The sequence below is a fragment of the Hipposideros armiger genome, unplaced genomic scaffold (genome assembly GCF_001890085.2).
Source record: "Hipposideros armiger isolate ML-2016 unplaced genomic scaffold, ASM189008v1 scaffold_10, whole genome shotgun sequence".
NCBI lineage: Eukaryota > Metazoa > Chordata > Mammalia > Chiroptera > Hipposideridae > Hipposideros > Hipposideros armiger.
Window position 1 is genome coordinate 3,639,731 of NW_017731360.1, and position 14,965 is coordinate 3,654,695.

The following is a 14,965-nucleotide window of genomic DNA, read 5'->3' on the forward strand; positions in this document are numbered from 1 at the left end:
AGCCCAGCTCCAGGTTGAGCTGTTGTTCAGCATCTTAGCTGTGGAGGGCAGTGTCACTGGCCCTCATATGTGGGATCCGAACCGGGGCCCTCAGGCGTCCTAAGCCAGTTCTTAACCATTGCACCACTCGGCCGGCCCCAAAGACAATTTTTTTACCCTGAACTATGATAAGCAGCTTGTTATTTGAGGGATTCCAAGTACAGGGAAGGAAGAAGCATTTTCAAGTGTTACTGTATTGTTCAACCTAATGCTTGGTTAGATTTAGTACCGTGGGTTCATTGGGCTAGTCTTAGCATTCCTTAAGCTTGGTGCTTAAAAACAGCACTCTAGTGGGTAGATTGAGTATAAAAGTGCAAAGATGGTATTGTTAGAAGTGGTTCTGGTGGAGATTAGATTGTACCACTGCCATTTTAGAAAAGTTTGGAGCTTTTACTATGGAAGAACCAAGAACCATGTGTGTTCAAACTGAGGGAACATGCAAACAACACATGATAGATTTGTTATATATTTTAATTTATCAGAGCTCTTTCTTATTGATTATAAAAAAACCACAATATCCTAACAAAAAACGAATCAAGGACATAGAACCATAAATAAATAGAAATTAAAATGATTTATAAAAATTTTAAAAATGTTCATTCTCACTACTAACCAAAGAACTGCAGATTAAAATGAGAATGCCATGGGGGTGATCGGTTAGCTCAGTTGGTTTGAGCGTGGTGCTGATAACAACAAAGTTGCCAGTTCTGTCTCCGCATGGGTCACTGGGAGCTGCGCCATCCTTAAAAGAGTCAACTATGCCATTGTAGCATGAAAGCAATATGTAACCAATGACCATGGCTGTTCTCTAATTAAAAAAAAAAACGAGAAAGCCTTCTTAATCATATCGATGAAGATTAATGTAAAAATATCTAGGGATGATGTGGTTGCTCTCATATTGTGCTGGGGAGTTTGAACACAGAGTTTTTTGGCATAAACATCAAGACCTTTAAAAAGTTCATGTCCTTTGATTTAGTAATTTCCCTTTCAGGAATGTATCTCAAGGACACATTTGGATGTGAATGAGAGCATTCATCAGTACTCATTTATTCTATGTTGCAAAACATTGCTACAACTGCCCAACAAGAGAAGGGTGGTGAAATTATGGCATGTCTACATGGTAGAATATTATCCAACCTCAAAATTAATATTTTAGAAGAGTAAGTACATGGGAAATGGTCCTGTGTTAAGTGATGAAAGATATATAACTGCATATTCACTATAGTGCCAATTTTGTGAAAAGAAATATTTTTGTAGAATAGAAAATAGTTTGAAACAAGATATGTAACTCAATGTTTATGTATTTCTTGAATAGTGGAATTATTACCTCTTTATACTTTCCTGTGTATTCCAGATGTTTTTTTTCAATGTACATGTATAACTTTTTGTTGTCTTATAAGGTTGAGGGGGAGGGGGGGAGGGAGGAGGGGGAATCCTACCTGAATAAGCAACAACAAAACAGCAGAAACCTGTTGTTGGTAGCCTGAGTCAGTATTTATCTACCCATGAGTTTGTTCAGTTTTTACCTGAGCTCTTAAGTTTTCCCTGATAAAAATACATTCTTGATTGTTTGCTGTTGTCATTTAGCTCATGGATTGTAAGGATTATTGCTGAAAAACTAATCAAAATAAGGCAGCTCTCCAGTTATCACCATTCCTGTTCGCCACTTAGCAGTTTATTCCATGTCTGGTAGAGCCCAGGCACACATTGACTTACATATGATGAGCTTCTTTTTTATTCCTACTTTTGGGTTCCGCGCTGAAGCCCACTGCTAGAAAACAGTGATAACAATTTGTCTGATAAAAGATTCTCTGTGTTTTCCTTGTGGGCCATTGAATCACTATTTTTCTGTTTAATGTTATTGTTAACTGGCTTGAAAAATAGCATTTTGGACATGGGGATTATGAGTATCTGTAGACAAACGAGGTGACCTCCAAAATTTGGAAATTCCTGCAATAGATTGTCACCTTCTTGAAAGTAGGACTTTGCCTCTTTTACTTATGCTAGGTATTCCTAGCAAGAACCAACAGCTGGGCACATAGTAGATGCACCATGAAAATATTTTTTAACTGAATAAATTAATAAATTTGTAATAAGGGAACTGTGCTTTGAGAATTAAACTTTAAAATCAACATAGTCCATCATTTGAGAGTTAAAGCTTGGACTCAACACAATCAGAGCAGAGGTGTATGAAGGCACCTTAAAGGAGACACAGTGCCTTTGAGACCAGAAGATCTGGTTAAAATAATAACATATTAATATATCTAAAGAATGTGTACATCTGAAAGTTATGTGTGCATGTGTATGAGGGATGACAGGGTCTGAACCGGCCCTGAAAACCTAAAATGAGAGTCACTGAGGCTAATGTAGGCCTGAAGCTAACAATTGGCTATGAAAACTTTTGCTGATGCTCCCCTGCTTCTGGGAAGTGGATTACATAGTTAATAAGTGTTTTGAGTATAGAGAAAAAGTACTCAATTCAGGACCAGTTTTTGAGAATTCACTAAGAGTATGGATTTAAGCTAGGCGTGAGAGTAATAAAGATGAGTACAATTCCTTCCCTGGAAGAACTCCCAGTTTAATGAGGAGATAGATATATAAATACTATGATGTCGTAAGTGAAGAGATAGAGAGATGCAGTGCCCAGAGTGCTTCTGAAACCAGAGAGGAAATATCAGCTTAGAGATGATTGGGGGAGAACTGAGAAATTATCTCCAGACAGCTGATGCCTGAACAGATTTTTGAAGGTCGAATTTGAAGGATTCAAAGGGTATTTCCAGGCAATGGGAATGCAAAGACACAAAAGTGTGAAACAGACTGGTATATAACAGAAACCCTGTAAACAGCTTAGTGTTAATGGAATATAAAGAGCAAAGCTTAGATGACAGCTCCTGAAGGGGTAGATGGTGGCCAGGTCTTGAAGGATCTGGTGTTCCATGCGAAGAAACTTTGATTTTAATCTTTTAGGTGGTCTGCAAATTTTCTTGACTACATACACTAATCCATAAAAACGTTGAGGATGCACCTCAATGTATGTGTATTTATACAGAATAACAAGTACCATTGTACTAATGTCTTATGTATGTGAGATGCCAAAAACAAAAAGGGATCAACTGAAAACAAATACAGAGTTTTAATATTTTCTTTTCATACCCCAGTGATTTGTCTTGTGCACCTCTTGGAAGAAAACACTCTACTTTGGAAATCATTGCCTTAGGGAATTGGGAGCTATTGAAAATTTTAAGCAGAAGAGTAATACTGGTTAATTTCTAGATCGTTTTTGCTGGAATATAGAAGAATGATAATGGTGGGGATGGGAGGAAGATGGAAAGGGGAGGGAGGTCAGGGCTAGGGCTAGAGGTAAGCACATCAAGTAGTCCAGGAGAAAATTGACGAGACTGTCTGTCTTCAAGCAACTGTTCTCTCACTGAAGGAACCACTCTCTCAATATGAATCAGTAGAAGCAGTGTTAAATAGATGGGTAGAGTTTAGGAGTTCGGCAGTAAGAGATTAAACGTCATTTTTTAGGTTGAGATATAACTATCTAATTCTAGAACATTTTCCTGACACCCCAGAAGAAACCCCGTACCCATTAGCAGTCACGCCCCCTAGCTTGTGGAAACCACTAATCTACTTTCTGACCGTGTGGATTTGCCTATTCTGGACATTTCCTATAAATGGATTCATACAGCGTGTGGCCTTTTATATCTGGAGTCTTTCACTTAGCATAGTGTTTTCAAGGTTCATTCACGTTGCAGCATGTTATCAGTATTTCATTCCTTTTCATGGCTGACTAATATTCCGTTGTGTGGCTATACCACATTTTGTTTATGTGCCTCGGAGTGGAATTGCTGGATCATATGATAGCTCTTTAACTTTTTGTTTTCTACAGCAGCTGCACCACTTGACATTCCACCAGCCATGTCGGAGGCTTCCAGTTTCTCCCTGTTTTTGCTAACCCTTGTTATTGTCTGTCTTTTTTATTATAGTAGAGGAAATTATTGAAGTTTAGAAAAATCAGTCAGGGCTTCATGGAGGAAATGGATCTTTGCTTGTGCATAATCATATCGAGTTTTCTGATAGACGAATAGACACAGTAAGAAACAGTACTGGTAAAACAACCAGATGGGTACAGATCATTCATTTGTTCTTTTTTATTATTATTATTACATATTCATTCAACAGATACTTATTGAACCAGGCACATTCTTTGTGAGGACTCTCTAACCAGGTCCTTGACTTAGTCAGCCTAGCCAATAAAGCTTTCTGAAAGAGCAGAGCACACATGCTCTCCCCATTCTCCCACCTCTGTCCTCCTCTGAATCCAGTGAGGTCCTGACTTCTGCCCAAAACTTAACTTTGGCTAAGGTAACCAGTGACCTTCCTAGTGGGAGACCTTTACTTGCTTGGTACCTTCCTTAACATCTGTGCTGCCTTGGACACCTTTGCATCCTTTTTTTTTGAGACCCATTCCTCAGTTGCCTTAAGTTACACCTGCCTTCCAGCCGATGCATTGAGCTTCCTAATTATTCTTCCCTCCCTCTCTTCTTTAGCTTGTCCCTTGAATGTTTTGTTCTTCAGGGTTCTGTTTCTGCCCTTTCTTGTCTCAAGTTTGTATGCTCTCCCCTGGGAAATCTCATTTCCCCCCAGATTGTAACCTATGTGCTCACTATCCCCAAATCTAGAATAGTTCATTCACTTCTGTCTGACTCCAGACCACATAGTCACCTCAATGTCACACATCTCCAGCTGGATGTCTCATAGCTACCGCTAACGTAATATATCAAAACTGAACCCATGATCTTTTCCCCCTTTTCCTTCTCGTTTACTCCCTAGAACCATGAAAAGACCACCTCCACTTGTTTTCTGAGGTAGAAATCCCTGAGTCATTCTGTACTCCTTTCTCTCCTCCACATTCAAATTGTTGTTCGCAGAGTGCCATCTCATGTTTCCAGGCAGAACGCTCCATTCCTCCACATGCCGTTACCATTGTGCCTGCGTGTTCTCATTCAGGTAAACATAAGCTCCTTTGTGATGCTTTCTCTGAGGCCCCTGGTTTGAATTTGTTTTTTAAATTTCTCACAGTGTGTACATCTCTATTACACCATGTTATATACTGTGAGGTTTTAGGCTTTGTAAGGAGAGGTTCAGAGTAGGTCTTGCTCTAGAGCAGTGGTTCTCAACCTGTGGGTCATGACCCCTTTGGGGGTCGAACGACCCTTTCACAGGGGTTGCCTAAGACCATCGGAAAACAAAAAGATATTTACATTACGATTCATAACAGTAGCAATGTTACAGTTATAGGGTAGCAACAAAAATAATTGTATGGTTGGGGGTCACCACAACATGAGGAACTGTATTAAGGGGTCGCGGCATTAGGAAGGTTGAGAACCGCTGCTCTAGAGTGTGACCTGCTCTAAGGTGAGGCCTTCCTGGCATCTGCTGGTCTACAGTGTTAGTGTGATTTCTTTGCCCTGGCAGAACTGGAACTCTGCAATGCTCCTGCCTCCTTCCCCCAGCACTGCTTGCCCTCTGCTGATTCTGTTTTCCTTTCAGCATCTACTGTCTAATAAACCTCAGGTGGTCTTGCCCTGTGCCCTTACACCCCACCCCTTAGCTCTCCCAGTGGATTTCTGGGGCCCCCTCTTTTCACGGTTCCTTCCTCTCCAGTGTCTCACCACTCAGACTCTAGCCAAACTAAGATCTCTGCTTCTTGGGCTCCGTGAGATCCCTTTGTTCTGTTTGGGTTTCGGCTTTCTGTGCCCTGGTTGGGAAGTTGTCCTTTAACAGAGAACTGAGTAATTGTAGGGCTCACTTCAGATCTCCCTTGTCCTAGGGATTGTAGCCTTGCACTGCTTGTTATGGTCTAAAAACAGTTATTTTGTATGTTCTGTCCAGTTTTATAGTTATTTATGGTGGATGGTGAGTCTGGTACCAATTACTCCATCATGGCTGGGAGCAGAAGTCTACTATGATTACTTGCTTAGGTGTCTGTTTCAGGAAGTTTACTCATCGTTACTTACCTACCATCTTTCACGTAGTAGGTAGCAATAAAGGTTTGTTGGGTTAACCTAAATAACACCACCTTGGAATGCACATGTTGAGGAGAATCATTCTTTCCTACTCTATTTTCCAATCTTAGCCCATTAAGTGGGCAGTCAGCTTCCCAGGAGGGAACAATACTTAGAAGGAAATTTTGCTCTTTTTTCCCACCTTTTCTCTGGCTCTCTTCAGAGAAAGAGAGTGGAAGACTGATGTTTCTGATTGGAGAGGCTGGAAAAGCATCCTGTTGTAAGGAATGGCCAGTCTTCAGGATTTGTATACGTTCTCTCCCTGCCGTGTTTTCACTGGCCTGCCTGTGCTGGAGCAGCCTGCATTTGTCCAGCTGGGGAAGTTGAATTCAGCACAGGAACGTATTAGAAAGTCCGTTTATGATTGTGCATCTTAGCCCTGTTCTCCCGTCACCTTATCGCTTCTTATAAAGGTTATATTGATTTCCATCTACCTCTAACGGATATGTTTTATTTTATTTTAAAGATAGTTTTTATTGGGGAATTGGGGGAAGGGGAACAGACAGTTGCTGTCGTTTTTGTTCTTCAGTCTAGTTGTGGAGGACGTTGCTTCACTGGCCCAAGTTGGCACCATCATTGCGCTCTTCCCGGGCGAGGCAGATCAGTCGCCGGCTTCTGGACAACCGCTCACTGCGGCTGCTGGCCACTCACGCTGGCTGCTGGCCACTCACGCTGGCTGCTGGCCACTCACGCTGGCTGCTGGCTACACACGGTAGCCCATGGCAACCCACTGCAGCATGGGCTGCAGCCTACACCGTCGCCGGCAAATCACAGCAGCCCAGCTCCAGGTTGAGCTGCTGTTCAGCATCTTAGCTGTAGAGGGCGTGTCACTGGCCCTCGTATGTGGGATCCAAACCGAGGCCATCTGGCGTCCCAAGCCAGCTCTTAACCATTGCGCCACTCGGCCGGCCCTGACATGTTTTATTTTTAAATTAGTCCCAAACTCTGGGTGAGATTGTTGCCCTCAAATCCCGCAGAAACCTCAGATGGGACAAAGAAGCTCCTGGCTTGCCAAGAGGTCTTTTCCCCACTAATTGTCATTCTCTTTTTGATCGAATAATGCCTGTATTTGCACCTGGCAGACAGAAGGCACCTGAACTCACTTTCCTCCTTTGCCCCTGGCTTTTGGTTGTACTTTAAGGGCTTTAGCCCCTGTTGTATCAGACCAAGTGGTATCTTTTTTATTTAAGAGAATAATATATTTTGAATATGCATTGGCCTTATCTTCAGGAGAAAAGCATTTTCAGGGGACTTTTTAGGTGGCATTATGTCCCTGCTCCTCTTGTATCTGCTGGGCACATAATTTAAGGTAGATGACTAATGGAATATATCTCATTGCAGTGAGCCTTCAGCAGGAACTTTCTCCTGCCAAACTGTCCTATATTCTTAACTACATTTCAGTACAGGAAAGTAATACATTATTAATCCTAAATCTGTCTCCTCGGATTGTAGGATAATGACTTGAGTACATGGCAGCTGGGGGAAGGTAGAGTTTTCTGGCTGTTAGCACAAACCATGCCAGCTTTTTTATTCTAAAATCCAGCTAGTATTGAGCAAGTCTATATCTTGTTATATCACAATTTAATTGAGCTAAGTAAGGCAAATCAGAATCCTCTAACGTTAGCCTTGCTCCCAGTGAGATGAAGTAATTGTCTCTTGCTTAAATACTCTTCAGTGAAAGATAATCATCTTAAGTCCTTCTCTCTGTCTTGGAAAACTATAATTTTGGTGGGCTGTTTTTGCCCTTTAAAAACGTTATGCAAACACAAACTTATTTCCTAACAAAGTGAAGAGGGATAAGAAAATGGCATAATTGGGCAGTAAATCCAATTCAATTTAAAAACTTTCTTAAATTGACTCTTCTCAGGAATTCTTCAAGGGAGAAAATAATAAGATAGCAGAGGAGTTTATAAAAACAAAATAACAATTGCAGGGCCAAAGCAAGGCCTTTTGGCTTATACTGGAGGTTGTATAAAAATCTTACAGACTGTGTAAAAATCTTACTAATTGCAACAGCTTCCATTTCAAGACAGTGTGTGGAATTGGTAGGAACATGACCAAGAATTATTGTGTGATTAGTGTCTGGAAATTTATTCTTAGGTGAGCAGTAGTGAAGAATTTGGGTCAAACTGCGTAGCTCTTGGTTTGAGGGTCTGCCTTTTGGACTTCTTTTTTGAACCTTCACTCAAGAGCCTCCTTAAGAAAAATCAGCCCATGTGGTTAAGATCCTTTAGCCACTTTTGATTCCAGACAATACTAGATACGTTTTAGAGAGAAGAAGTAGTCTTGATCACCTACCTGTTCACCAGCTGAGCAAGAGACAGGAGGCAGAGTGGTCAAGAGCATGGAGCATGGATGGACTCTGGAGTTAGACACGCCTGAATCTGAGCCCTGGTTCTCTTATATACTGGATGGAATTGCTGAAACCCACCTTTCCATCAGGTTCCTCATCTACAACATGGGAATGACAGTGCCTCTCATAGGATTGTTGTGAGGATTAAATAAAATGTTCATGCAGGGCCGGCCGAGTGGCACGATGGTTAAGAACTGGCTTGGGATGCCAGAGGGCCCCGGTTCGGATCCCACATACGAGGGCCAGTGACACTGCCCTCTACAGCTAAGATGCTGAGCAACAGCTCAACCTCGAACTGGCCTGCCGTGAGTCGCCGGCAATGGCGTAGGCTGCAACCCCTGCTGCAGTGGGTTGCCACGGGCTACCGTGTGTAGCCAGCAGCCAGCGTGAGTGGCCAGCAGCCGCAGTGAGTGGCCGTCCAGAAGCCGGCGACTGATGTGCCTCTCCTGGGAAGAGCGCAATGATGGTGCCAACTTGGGCCAGTGAAGCAACATCCTCCACAACTAGACTGAAGAACAAAAGGACAGCAACTTGTCTGTTCCCCTTCCCCCAATTCCCCAGCACTGTTCCCTTCCCCCAATTCCCCAATAAAAATCTTTAAAAAAAAAAATGTTCATGCAAAGTGTTCAGCCTACTTCCAGGTGCATAAATAACAATTCAGCAAATGTTAGTAATAGTCATTATAATACGATAATGTAAAATCTTGTTTGGTTAAACTCTTTTCTAGTCCCAAGATGACCCAGCCAGTGGGCAGCAGGTTTGAGGTCTGTGCTGGCTTCCTAAACCTCTGTCCAGTGGGATCTCAGTGCCTACATTTTTTTACAGTATAATGTAGGCAGCTGGTCTTTCTGCATTGTCAGGAAAAGTAGGCCTCCATTCATATAGCTTTACAGGCCTGAGGTTGGTTGAAGCCCATGACAGGGTGAGCTGTATTGTGCATTTTCCATAATTGTAACATGCCACTGAGGAATGGAACTGGCTACTGGTTTCCTCCTTCATCCAAGGATACTTTTCCTCTGGAAGAGGACTCTGTTCTGCTGCCATGACACCACCTGCTCCTCAGCCCTGGTTCATTTCCTGCAACATTGATGATGTGCCAATGCTTGGCAAGGCCTTGTGCTGGGCCAGGTTGGCTCTGTCTTTTGGTCAGGACCGTGTTTTGACTGGAGCTGGTTCAATACATTTTTGGATTTTGTGTTAGAAGTGGCTCTCAGAGTTAGTCCCATCCTTCTTTCAGAATGAATTTATTGGGTGCCTACAATCTTAGACATTAAAAATGCAGTGGTGAGTAAGACAGACATTGTCTCTGCCCTCATGGAGCTGGCATTCTGTAGATTCCTTTGTCATTTCTAGGAAACAAATTCTTTTTGATGTTACTGGTATTTAGAGTTCCACCAAGGAGGCTGAGACTTCCGTAGGGTCCCGGGGTAATTCAGTGACAGAGCCCCACCCTTCCTTACAGAATCCTAGGAATGTAGGAGACTGGGCCATTTGCTGTCTCAAGCTGGTCTCAATAGAATAACCTTCTGCTTAGAAGTATAACATGTAGGCAAAGCCCCTGCCTGCAGTATAGTATGTCTCTAGCTTCCTTTCAAACCAGCCCATTCTCTCCACCATTAGTAGCCCATGTCCCTGAATAAGCAGTGAAGATGGTTATCTGGAGATTTGGAAAAAGTGCTACAGCTACCTCCTTTGCCCCCAGTTTGAAAGTGTGTGTCCTCTGGTGATTTCATGGGTATTAAATATACCCAGTCAGTCAGCTCTTGAAAATCTATTCTGCATTAGAGTGCTCCTGCTTTTTTGGCATCAGGTTTGTTATGCAGGCCCTTAGGTAAACAGTTCCAATGCTTAGCATCTGGCAAACACCGAATTATATAATTCTGAATTTCTCTGTTCAACCAGAAAAGGAAACTGTAAAACTCCTGAAGAAGGAATTATAATGTCCCTGCATGGTGCATTGACCATCACAGAAACTGTCCTAGGAGATTCAAAAGCAGAGAAGAATGCTGGCCTGTCTGCAACTCCACCAACTGCAGACTCTGCCCCTAAAGATGGGTGCCTGGTGTAGCTCACTCTGATTTCCTCCTTTAAACTCTCCCAGCAAATGACAGGATTTTAAAGAATGTTCTCTTTCTTTCAACTGGCTTAATATTATGCTTTGATTCTAAACCAAGCAGCACATTTGAATTTGAAATAAATGTGTGCTTGTGGATTCTCTCTTTTAGGTATTAAGGGGAATGACTAGTATTATCGAACCTGGGAGATGCGGAGTTTATATTGATTTGGTTTTACTTCTGTAGCTCTAATTTCAGATTCAGGTTTAAAATTTTAAAAGGACTGACATTCTGCCTGTTAAATGGCTCCTCTGGGCTTTTTTTTTTTTTTTCATACGGTGTTTACTGTCCTGAACTAAGGGCAACCTGAGTCAGCTGGAGGTTTATGGAAGTGGAATGAGTGAGCCTTAATCAGAACAAATGAAGCAGCCTTGTAGAGAGAAGCTGAAGAGCCATAAACTGAAGAGCCATATTCTGTTTCAGAAAGCTGAGTAATCTGCATCCTGCTGGGTCAGTCTGTGGCTTTTGGCTTGAAGCAAAACAGCCCCCTGTGCTGAAGCAGTGCAGGCTTTCCTTCTTCCTCTGCATTCCACTTCATCAGTCTCTTAACTGCTTGTTTTTCAAATTTGCTCCCAGCTGTGCTCTCCAGGGTATGCTTATAAGCTGCACCCTGACATTTTTCACAGTGCACTTTTCAAATAACTGGGTGCATTTGCAAATCACCCCTCTCTGAAAGATTAAAGGGAGTGCTTGGCCCTCTAAGTTCAGGTAAGCAGACCTCGAACAGGGAGGGTTATTTGCCCAGGATGGTCAAGGCAGAAGCAAAAGTTTTCTGGCCTTTCCATGGGGACGTTTGCTGTCAAGCATACCCCCCTTCCTTTCCCAAGCTGTTTTGATTGAGCTGTTTCACCTCCATTGTTTCATATTCACGTGGGGGCTGCTGCCTTGGCAGCATGGCTGCCTCTGTCGGTGGGGAAGAAGAGTGAAGGCCCTTTGTATTGATAAGTTTTCAGGAGTTTTCCTGTGTGCTGAGAGAGAGAGGGAGAGAGAGAGAGAGAGAGAGAGAGAGAGAGATGTGTGTGAGAGGGACAGACAGACAGACACACACACCGAGACACATTTGGATATCATTATGCCCTGCCCAGAATTAATGTCACTTTTGAAGCAGCAGAGAAATACTGGCATTTTATAGATGAGGATAAGGAAAGACCAGTTTCTTTATGGTTAGAGAGAATCCGTACTAGATAATTTGGTAGTCAGGAATATTGACCATTTTGCCCAAATTTATATTTCTCTTAGTAGAATGTGTGAATTACAAACAACTTGAAAATGGAGCTATAAGTGAAAGATACATAAAAGTACATGTCATAAAAATGAAGTCTATTAAAAGCCACACATCTGCAGTAAATAAGCCAAAAAATACCAAATTATCTGAATGTCAGTGCTGCATTATATTGATGACTTTAGCTAGATGACACATTTCTAACATTTGTGATCCCAGGTTCTTTATATGTGTTGTCTTACATTCGATGCCTTAAAATATGCTCACCAAATTTTAATACCTTCTCTAGGATGCTTAATGCGAATCACTTAATGATAATATCTAGGTATTATGTACATACTATAGATACATAACATTCAGGTCAGCACACACTGTCCCCAGATCAATAAAACCCGGTTCCTGCTATCAGAGTTCACGCTATGGAGGCAGAGATAGATGTTAAAACATAAAGTTCCAAGACGCACCGTGGGAGCACAAAGAGTGGGGCAGGGCAGGTCTGAACCCTGTTCTATAGCAGGCTGGTACACAGGTGATAGTCTAATATCTTTGAACTCCCTTCTCCCGGTTTCATTTGAAGTGGTTTTTAACCCCCAGAGCTCTTTTCACATCTTTATCTCAAGGGAGGGGTTGAGGGCAGAGCATGTACAGCGCTGTAAAGTCTAGAGAATAAGAGCCCTAAGAAAATTATTTTTGTGCAGATACAGATTGGCTTTGATTTCATTTAAATGAACTGGCTCTCAAAAATTCTAAGAATACTAACTACTCACAGTTTCGCTTTCATTTACACACAGATGAGAAAGCATCTGTAGCTCTGCATTTTATTTGCTATAAGCAAAAAGTGGTTTGAGATATTTAAGTATGCGAAGCTCGGTTGTATTGAGTCCTCACATGTCCCAGTTCAGCCCACTGCAGGTTTTTTTTTTTTATGACACTTACATAATACTCCAAAAAGAGAGATGTTTAATGGATAAATTGACATAAACTTCTCCTCTATTGGCCACATCTGCTGAAATAACACTTCATGGTTTGCTATATGATTTCCTTACTTCCTCCCAAGCTTACTGCTATTTTATTTAACTTACATATCTCTGCCGCAGCCGTTTCTCTTTAGAAACAACAAAACCAGCCAGAAAAAAAAAAGAAAAAAAAAACAGAAAGAAAGAAAAAAAAAACCTTCCCCCAATAAACAAAACAGTGCTGTGATTCAGGGTTCACTGTGTGGGTTTCAAAAGAAGGTGGGTATGATTGTGGTGAATGCAAATAGTTTATTAGCTCTGCAGTCAAAGACAGCAGTCAACTGCAGGTTCATAACAATAACATCTACCGTGGGCTACACAGGAAACTGCTAGATTCATGACATCACATCTAGGTGGTTTTCTCCGCAGGAAAAAAAAGTTTCTTTTTAGAACCATTGTCTGTACAGGCCAAAGTTTATCTGTTCTCATTTGATACCTGTGATTTTTGAAGTACAAAGACAGTATTACATAGAGAGGTGTGGGTTCCTTCACGCTGTGGCTTGGAGGCGTGCTCTGCTTGCTGACAGCGTTCTCCAGAGTCTTTTAGTCATAAGGTGGTGGGAGAAAAGGCGAAGCAGGAGATTCTGAGTATATCATAGGCAGCAACGTAACCCCCTAGTTACAGATATTTATTTTTTTTAAAGTACATGGTTAAGTCATTTGCCTTCAGTCTGCCTTTAAATATTATAAAGCCCTTGATGACTGGATCATTTCTGAGCAGGGGACTTTATGGAGAGCTATTTTTAGCTACACCAGTGTTTCGATTAAAACTCACTTATAACTTGGTTGTAAAAATGGCTTTAGACTGAACCTTAACAGATAGGTCTTTTGAAATTTAGTAGCAGCCGTATCTAATTAATGAAAACTCCTGATTAATAAGTATCAGAAGCTCACTGCATTAGGATGGTGATAGACTGGTTTCCATTTTTTCAGCTACATGACTGGAACTTTGTGCTTTTTTTCCCCCCTCATCATTGCTCAGGAGACAGGCAGTTGAGTGGCTCTAGATGGCATCAGTGATGGATGGCTCTTTGCTTAGGTGAACTGAGAAGCTGTTCTCCACCGTTGGCTTTGTTCAGAAAGTTCCATGATGAAAGGCCATCCTGCTTTTGAGTGAAGTGGAGTGGTCTGAAATAGATAGCTCAGGGAACTGAAATTTGGTTGGTCCTTCCATGAGGAAAGATTGCTGTGAGATTTGAAAGGATTTTTTCAGTTTAGTGTTTGGGCAGGAAAGGCTGTTTCCTAGCTGGTTATGTTAGATTCAGTTATCTCCTGTTAATCCATTTGGCTTTTCTTCATTTTCTGTCTTTGCACATCTCTCATCATACCTCCCATTCAGTGTTCTCCCCAATTTAATTCGAAAAGTACTTTCTAATTTCTTGGAGAGCCAGGAACTTTGCTCTTCTCCCCTGTCCCTCCCTCCTTTTATCTAGGGAAATTAATTAACATTAAGGATCTGACTCAAATGACTAAAACTCAAGTAATTCCATATTGGAGCTGACATCTTTTGCTAGATTTTATTAGTTTCAAAAACATAACAAATTTATTTAAATATTGGTTAGACTTTTAAAATTAACAAATAATTCTTTGAATGCCTACTATGTGCCAAATAGATACAAAATATAACCCCAGCACTTAAAGAGGGCAGAATGTGTGAAGTAGACAAACAGATATGATCCAGTGAAAAAAATACTATGATAAAGGTATAGGTAAAGTATGCAGAAGAGAGGAATCTTGGGAAGACTTTCTGGAAGAAGTGGTATCTGAGCTGAAATGAAGTGTAATAATGACAACAAAAGTAATGGCAGCTAATATTTACTGAGCTTTTACTACTTGCCAGGCACTGTGTTAAGTACTTTGCATAGCCTGTCTCCTTTAATTTCTATAATAACCCTGTGAGTTAGGTACTGCTATCATTGTTCCTGTTTTTTTTTCACATGAAGAAACCAGGATATTTGTCCCAAGATTTCACAGCTAGTGAAGTCAAGATTTCACAGCTAGTGAAGTGACTGGATTGAAATTCAACTCCAGGCAGTCTTATTTTAGGGGCCAAAGCCTTAACCAGACTGTGGGCTGGGGGCCAGAAGATGGAGTGAGGTGGAATAAGGGTATTGATCTTCATATGGGATTTTCTTTCAAAAGCAAATTTT

General features: G+C 41.5%; 1 protein-coding gene across 8 annotated transcripts in view; it reads left to right on the plus strand.

The window, feature by feature from the left end:
- KIAA0319L (KIAA0319 like) overlaps positions 1 to 14,965 on the plus strand; it is an 87,058-nt gene that overhangs the window by 4,818 nt on the left and 67,275 nt on the right. The window lies entirely within an intron of this gene.